The following is an 8,961-nucleotide window of genomic DNA, read 5'->3' on the forward strand; positions in this document are numbered from 1 at the left end:
ATGTGGTTCTATTAAAAGTTTGCTATAATCTTAAGTGTCTGGGCTCTGATACAACTGTGCACTCATAAAGAATGGGTCAAACAGTCTTTTGAACATTAGGTGCTAAATGTTCTCTTTATAGAATATGCTGATTTTCTCCATTTGAGATTCAAAACTTTGTGTAAAAATGTGCTTCTCCACCGAAGGATGGCTTTTTTCTCTCTTGAGAATTAAAGAGGAATATCTAATGTAAACACTTAGTCCAGTGTGAATAATTTTATCCTTGGCTGTAACACACTTTTGAAATAGGTTCATGTGAAGGTTTAAAGTTAATTTTGTGTGTAAAATACGTTTCAGAACTTCCCAACCCTCATGTCAGGTACAGTATATTTGACAATAAGAGATCAATTTTCTCTATTCACTCTGTCAACTAAATACATTTCCCCTTCAATCTATTTGTTTCAATAGAATGAGACTGGCTACTTTTGGCACTTGGCATTCGTTATAGTAGCTTGTATTTTTTCCAGATGACTTTAGTGTATATGTCAGCAGAACGTTCATAAGGCTATTTTTTTTTAAAGCAGAATTTAGTTTAACTCTTTTATACAGAAGAAAATAAAGCCATATGGAAAGATTTCATTTTTCAAATATACTTTTAGAGGACAGAAATTTTAAATTCTGCTTTTGTAGAAAGCAGGTTGAGTTTGTTTCATGTCATTTTCACTGTTGATTCTGAGTTTGCATTCAGAGCATTGCACTGACTCTTGGCTTCACATCTTGCTCAACATGTCTCTTGCCCTTATGTTTAGGCAGACGTGAAGAGGAAGGGGGACTTGGGCAGATATTTCAGACAGCCAGGCAAAGTCAGACATTCTTGGAAACTGATGCAATCTAGGTTTCAGAAGCGATCGTAAAGCCCCAAAGACCTTTATCTGTTCCACAGTGGTGCACCGGGGAGGACTCCAGCCAAACAATGGCATCTGTGGTGGATTGACACTTAAAGGCCAGCTAAAGTGGGAAACACTTTCCCAAGATAGCTGGACTGCCTTCACTTGGAGATCTGACCACTTTGTAGAATTTGAAGAAAACTCTCATGGAATCACGGAATAAAGATGTCAGCCAAAAGCCCTATATATGTGTGCAACAATCTGCTGTTTGAAAAACAAAAATCCTATGCAATGTGGCTTGCAAACTACACTTTGCTTGAGAAAGATAATGATTATAACTAGAAATACATCTGGGTCCCTTTAAAATACCAAGCACAGTATTCATTTATCAATGTGTGAACGTTGATTGCAATTAACCATGATTAGGTGATATGTCTTCTCACCTCCAGCATGGGCTGGAGCAGGTTGGAGATTTTGAGAACACCTGTGATAGATGGAAGCCCCAAGGGGAAAAACAGATTCTAAAGGGAAAGGCCAGTTTTAAAAACACAGCTTAAAAAGGGGAACTTTAGGTGGTATTTTCTTTACCAGTAAGCTGCTCCTGGCTATTCCAATGAGAAGAGAGCAGTGGCTTGGATACTATGGAAAAAGCTGGGTAAGCATATTCAAAATTGTGCATTTCTTAACAAAGTGATTGGCAACAAGTGTAGATTAAAATGAAAGATTCAATAAAAATTGAATTGAAAGCAGCTGTAAAGTTATTAAAAATCAAACAAGAAGGGACAGTATGTACTTGTTTTTAGCTGTTTCATTTTTTTTGTTCTGGATTCTTTTAATTTTGGTAATATCTAGTGGCTCCTAAATTAAGACCTTGAGCTTTCCATCTTATTGTTGTAAATAAAATTAAAATATTTTGATATGTCAGAGTGTGTTTTCCTTTGGTATTTTTAGTATCTAATGTAGTATATTTTAAATTGCAGGTTGTAAGTGATTAGTAAGTAGGAGAATCTAACTTAGTGGCTTGTGACCAATATTTTTTCTTAACATTTTATTGAAGTATAACATACATACAGAAAAGTGCACATGCAATTTGATGCATTTTCATGAACTGAACACATCCCTGTAACCAGCATCCAGATCAAGAAACACCACTTCCCTAGAAGCCCCCTCATGGCTCCTTTAAATCACTATCCCTCCAAAAATAACTCACTGGCCTGACTTCTAACAGGATAGATTAGTTTTGGCTACTTTTGAACTTTATATAAATAGAATCATACGCTATGAACTCCTTTGTGTCTGACATGATGCATGGGATTCATCCATATTATTGCAAACAATTGTAGCACTCCACTGTGTGAACATACCAACATTTATTTATCTGTTCTCCTGTTGATGAGCCTTTGGATAGTTTCCAGTATTTGGCCTCATGAACATTGCTTCTGTTCATATTGCTTCTGTAAACATTCTAAAGCCCAGTGGTGGACACATGCACTTATTTCTCTTGAGTATGTACCTAAGAGTGAAATTGCTGGGTCATAGGATGTAGTATATTCAGCTTTAGTAGGTGCTGGAAAAGAATTTCCCAAAGTGCTTGTATCAATTCAGAGTAAAATATGATAGAATAAATAGAAATAGAATAGAACTGAATGAAATGGAAAATAAAATGGAATGTCACATGCTATAGTGGTAACTGTTGTTTCTTCAAATCCTTTTTTCATTTATAGATATTTATGTTTGTTGATCGTAGTATGAAATATACTCCTTTTAGAAGTTTTCTTTGTGTCCAATGTACTACACTTTTCTTCCTCTTACTACTTCATTTCAGTTTCCCCTGGAAAATGTCCTGGAAATGCATGGAATGAAAAATGGATGACTGGGTAATGGTTTACCCAACAATGTTAAAAAAAAAAAGAAATATACCCCTTTTTCTGAGTTGCCATAAAAAAAGCTTTAAAAATACTTGTCTAATTTTAAGACTCAAGTCCAGACAATTATATTGACTATATTGCTTTAATGAGCAAATTGTCCTGGTGTCAGTGAGTAATAGAAAAGGCATAGTTAAGAGTTGGGAAATTATAAGCTCTTTTAGGATCTGGACCAACTTTCAACATTAATGATGTTTTAAAACATACTGTGATAAGAGCTACACAAAGAAATGAAAGCATAAGGTCAAATAGTCATTTGATATTTTGAGACAGTCAAAACAGCAACCTGGATAATCTCATGCTGATATTTCCCATCCTGGGTATGGAGAATGCTTGTGGAGGGTCCCTTAAAAACCTTTCCTCACACTTAGCACACTTAGCTCTCCTAGTTCCCCAACCAGGGAAATCAACCCCTCTTCAAGTCCAAGGCAAAGGGATGATTCCATCATAATAAGGAAAATGGATAGGTCACATACAAAACATATATGTCCGAGTTTCCTGATTGACCATCTAAAATGGTTGGGACTCAATAAAGAATGTAACAGACATCATAAGAGAGGCTATAGTAGAGCTGACTGTCTGAGGTCATATCCTGGCCCCACTACTTACTACCAGTGTTTCCTGATTTCCCCTCCCTTCCCTTCTCCTTCCCTCCTTCTGCTGTCTTTCTTTCTCTTTCCTTCCTTCCTTCCTTCCTTCCTTCCTTCCTTCCTTCCTTCCTTCCTTCCTTCCCTCTCTCCCTCACTCCTTCCTTCCTTCCCCTCTTCCTTTCCCCTTGTTCTCTCCCTCCCAAACTTCCTTCCTTCCTTCCTTCCCTCTCTCCCTCCTTCCTTCCTTCTTTCCTTCCTTCCTTCCTTCCTTCCTTCCTTCCTTCCTTCCTTCCTTCCTTCCTTCCTTCCTNTTCCTTCCTTCCTTCCTTCCTTCCTTCCTTCCTTCCTTCCTTCCTTCTTCCCTCCCCTTTCTTTTCTTTTCTTTTCTTTCTGTTCTGAGTATAAGGGTGGCACCTATTGCATAGTATAGTTCTATCTTTTAGGCTTGTAGTTCTATTAAAAGTGTAAATCGGATCATGTCATTCCCTTCCTTAATAACCTTCAATGTTCCCATTGCCTTTATGAAGACATCTTCCTGTGGCTTAGAAGGCCATGTGCCTTCTGGCCTCTCCTAACCTCTCCAGGCCTGTTTACTGCCATTGCCCTTACTTTGAGCCATATTGAACTCTCTTTGGTTCTCTGAATGTGCCAGTATCACTTTACTTTTATGGACTTACCATGGGCTGTTTCCTTTCTGTATTTCGTGCCTGGCCAATTTCTGCTCATTTTTCAGGATGACATGTTCTCCAGAAAGCTTTTGCAAAGTGTGACTCATTTGCCCTCGCTCCCATGGATTCCTGTTCTTTTCTAAATATGCTGTCTTGTATTTGCTTGTTTAATTTTCTTCCCCACTGGATGTAGGCCCTGAAGGAGCAAGGACAATGTTTTTTTCATTCATCTTTGAATCTTTAAAACAGTGTTCATCAGGACAATCATGAAACACAGGAGTAGTCTCTGAAGGGCACAATTGCAGAAGGCTTTTTATTTTTGTCTTTCTACCTATCTATTGATATCAATTTTTCTACAGTGAGCATGCATTACCACTATTATAAAATTATGAAAGTTTAAAATGAGTTAAATATCAAAATGTAAAATAAAAAAACTCAGATAACTGTAGGAAATTCACATTAGTGAATCTGTTATCTGTGACTGGTGTTTAAAGAGTGGTAGAATTCAGGGCCCCTGACTGCCCCCAGGTCCAATCCTATATTTGTTAATAGGACTTAGGGTGTGGTATTATAGGGTTCAGCCTTCTAAGGGCAGGTGGAATCAGAGAGGAAATAAATGTAGTTCAAGAGGAACAGGATCATTTAGGAGAGACAGATGGGACCAGCTGTGAAAGTTCTTTGGAAAACTGGGAGAAAAATAAAAGGGTTCCAAGTAGAATAAATGTAAGAGCTGCAGAACCAGGAAATATGAGAAAAGGCAGGAGGAATAAGAAGCACAAAGCATATTAGAGAGAGAAAAAAGGGCTAAAGGAAAGAGAAAGAAAGTAAGAAAGGAATTGGGCTTAGTAAGGGGAAATATATATCAGAAAGATATTTTAGGGGGCAAGTCAGGAAGGAACAGAAAGCAGGAATGTCCACATGCCCTACTCAGAGAAGCCTATCTGGCCTCCTGCTGGTAGTAGATCTGCCTCATCCAGCCCTCCAGGTGCAGCCATCATAGCCACAGGGTCCTGCAGGGATCTCTGAAAAGTCCCCTTGGGTCCCTCTTTTCTTCGGGAGGTTTTGTCTTCCTAACTTAAGTGCACTGGGCCTCTGGTGTGAGCCATTTATTTACGTTTGAAATGTGAGTGTTCAATGTGAACTTTCCCTCCCCTGCTGTATCTGTGTGCCTGGGACAAAAGACATGACTGAGCTGTCAGTGCTCTGAAGTATGCAGCCTGCCTGGAGGTCAGGTCACAAAGCAAAGCTGCTTAAAACGTACAGGGTTCCTCTCCGGAGACAGCTCAGAGTCCATGCAGCATTTGTCAGCTGGGCTCAAGATGGAATTGAGGACGGAAAGAAACATCCAGACGAACACTCTATGAATGGAAGGGCTCCATAAAGTGTTTTAAACTGGTGTGAAGTCAGATTTGAAGTGTGGAGGTCGCAGGGTAAGCTCTCTTTTCCCTGGAGCCTAAGTCATTCTCTGGCAGATTTTCAGAAAACGAGTTGTGGTAGGTACAAAATGGCTGCAATGAGACTCACTGGCCGTGAGTCAGCCTGCTAGTTTACCCAGGTGAAGACTATAGATCAGGGTTTGAAGGTTGGTTTTAACTCAAGCTCTGACTCCGACTGATTGACAGAGGCTCTCTGGGCCTCTGTTTTGAGAATGATTCTAGGCCAAAGTCCAGTAGTGATCATGTTTCCTTGGGCTTAAGAGGGGCTAGTGGTCATACTGTATCACTTATTTTCTAATCCTGCCATAGATTATACTTTTAACCATGAATAATTGGTCTTAGAAATGTATAATCTTGGCCATTGTCTAATGAGTCCATCTAATAAAACTGATCTTGAAGTCGAAAGGGCTAAGGCAGGAGGTGGTTAAATAGCCTCAGTGATGCCTGGGGAAGAACTTAGTCTTCATGAGATCATGAAATTCAATATATGGAACAACATGGGCTGAAGGATGGGAACTTGCTTTACGTTGTGGACTTGAATTTATTTATGAGGCCATAGAGATTGTTATTGAAGTTGGTTGTTAAATTTGTAAACAGTTACAGAAAGTAAGGTTAGGCAGAGCTAGGTTGGCCCCTTGGCTTCAAGAACTCATCCTTTTTTGCCTCTGGCATAGATTTCAGAGAACTTTTCACTTTTTGGTGGTGTTCTGTCATTGGACTAATTCATATATAGTGTTACATTCTCCAGTTCAGAGTTTGAGTGTAATGTTTGATGACCCGTTGTGGAAACTATTCATTTTGCAGATCCACATGCTCAGATGATAAATATGGAGGGTCATTCAGTCTCTGTCTTTGGGAAACTGTTACAATCTTGTAGAAATTGCATTGGTTTGGGAGTGAGATAGTTCTAGCCTCAAGTCTGGACTCTGCCACACTAGAACATCTTTGACAAGTTATTTAACCTCATAGTTTCAGATTTATTTTAAACCTATAAAATGAAGATAATAATGCCTTCTCATGCAATTGTGAATGTTATCTGTTTGGGTTCTTAACTGCAGATAACAGACTTTGCTTTAGCTAATTTAAGCAGAAAGAGATACATGCTCATAGATCATTGAAAATGCAGAAGGAATGGTCTCTAGGCTTGGCTTCCAAAATTTACACTGCAGAACTGGCCTGCTAGGCAAGTTGCTGCCACAGCGAGCCCCATAGCAGGTTGCCTCTGCCCTGATCAGAAACTGAGAAATCAAAAGCTGTCCTTGCTGTTGCCAGTCCTGGAAGAGCCAAATGCCTCCACCTTCATGCTTACCAAAACATTTGGACCCACCTGAGTGGCCTCCACTCAGGAGTGGCCTCCACTTCTCATTGTGCACTTCCTTTCTTCTCCCACCCTCAGTCCTGTTATGCTTTTCTTCAAAAAGTTATGGTCATTTCTACGAAGATGACCTCTACATGCCTTGCACTTGGTCCTTGTTTCTTTTGCTGCTACTTTGCTTTTCTCCTGCTCCTACTCATTACAATTTTTTAACCTTAAAGACACAACTCAAGTTTTACTGTTCCAAGCTTTATAGAATTAAGTTATCTCTCTCTCCTTTACATTTTAAAATGATAAATTATCTGATTACCTTTATTTCTTCTGGTATTGTCTTTGCCTGTTATCTTAAAATTTTATTCTGTAGTTTTAAAATGCATTTTGAGCTGCTCTCCTCAACTAAACCGTAAGTTTCTTGATAGTAAGGATATATATAAAATTTGGTGGTCTCTATGGTACTTAGCACACGGTATGTACTTAACAAATATTGGTTGCTAATAAGCCAACTGGAAGGTTAGTTGTTAGCATACTTGGAGCTGGCTCCATTTGGAACTGTGGTGGATGCTGTGATGAGCCATCCAGGTTTCCCTTTGGGATTTATTCCTCCAGCTATTTTACCTCAAGTTGGGACAACTCTGAAATGATCAACCCAGATTCAGAGGCCCCTCTGGGGTTGGCTAAGGTGTTTGCTGAGACTGCATCGGCTCAACTTCTTCTTCTCAATCCTGCTTCTGTTTCTTTCCTTCATCAGGTGCTAATCTCAACAGCACTTGCTAGTAAACTTTCTTCATGCTAATCTCAGGGTGCTTTCTTGGGAATTCAACCTGCAACAGGAACTTTGTGATAAGATAAAAATAATGAATAGTTTTAAGGTTATGAGGTTGGTTAGATGTGTTTGGGAAAATAAAAAGAAGTAGTTCAAGTTCTAGCAAGGTTTTTTACACCTCATATTTGAAATCGGAGCCATGTAATTATTATTATCATTTGCAAATGAAGATCCTAAACCAAATTAATGACTAAAGTGTGTCTTTGCATGCAGGTGGGATTTATCACCTTATTCAAAGTGATGTGTGAATCCACAAATAGATCTGTGTTCATATGTATATCTTATTTATTATATGTTTGTCTTGCATGATGAAAAACTGAATAAATCATAATGTTAATAAAAGACTGTTACTTGAGTTTTCCAAATGAGCATAGAAACAAATGAGGTGAACTAAAAATAAAAATAGAACAAATTTGTTTAAAAGTTGAATTTTTGAAGACTTAGTACCAATTTAATATATAAATTGTTTTATTAATTTATTGTTTTACTGTGAGGATTATGCATTTTGGAAGATATTAACTGTTATTTTGTAACAATTCTATTTACAAAATGAGACCATATTTATTATGGAATTTGTAATTATACTACATGTATAACATGGCTGTCTTTCCTCCTCCCCTCCCCTAAATCAGTCATATAGTTAAAAGCAATTCTAGATTTCATCCAGTAAGTCTATGTCTCTTAGTTTACATATAAGTATAAAAGAGATGAAAAATCATGTCTAGAGTCAAGATCCATCTATCAGCCAAGGCAGGCACCTAATGCAGAATCCTCTAATTCCTCTCATTGTGTGTGGTAGTCTCTTCCCTACAGGGGATTATCTATGTAAATCATCTCTCACTCAGTGTTGAAGGATGGTTTCTCTTACTCACATTTTTTCTTATACCATGCTAAAGGATTTGGCGCATTCACAGATCAGAGCATCTGAATTCCAGAAAAATTACAAAAACCCAAGCAAGTTTAATTCGGTCAAGAGATTGATTTTTTTTGGTTTCCCTGGTACCCAGCAGGTGAGTGGACAGAAAGATTTACTTCTCAAATTAGATTCTACCTAGTATGATGGCACATGGCTGCTTGATAGGAACACATATGTGGTGAAACCCCATCTCTACTAAAAATACAAAAATTAACCAGTTGTGGTCTCACATACTCGGGAGACTGAGGCAGGAGAATTGCTTGAACCCAGAAGCGGAGGTTGCAGCGAGGTGAGACTGCACTACTGCACTCCGGCCTGGGCAACAGAGCAAGACTCTGTCTCAAAAAAAATAAAAATAAAAATAAATAAAAAATAAAGCACAGAAAATGATAGGAACACATATGTAGAAGATGAGGGCGGGG

This window comes from Theropithecus gelada, chromosome 6 (assembly GCF_003255815.1).
Source record: "Theropithecus gelada isolate Dixy chromosome 6, Tgel_1.0, whole genome shotgun sequence".
NCBI lineage: Eukaryota > Metazoa > Chordata > Mammalia > Primates > Cercopithecidae > Theropithecus > Theropithecus gelada.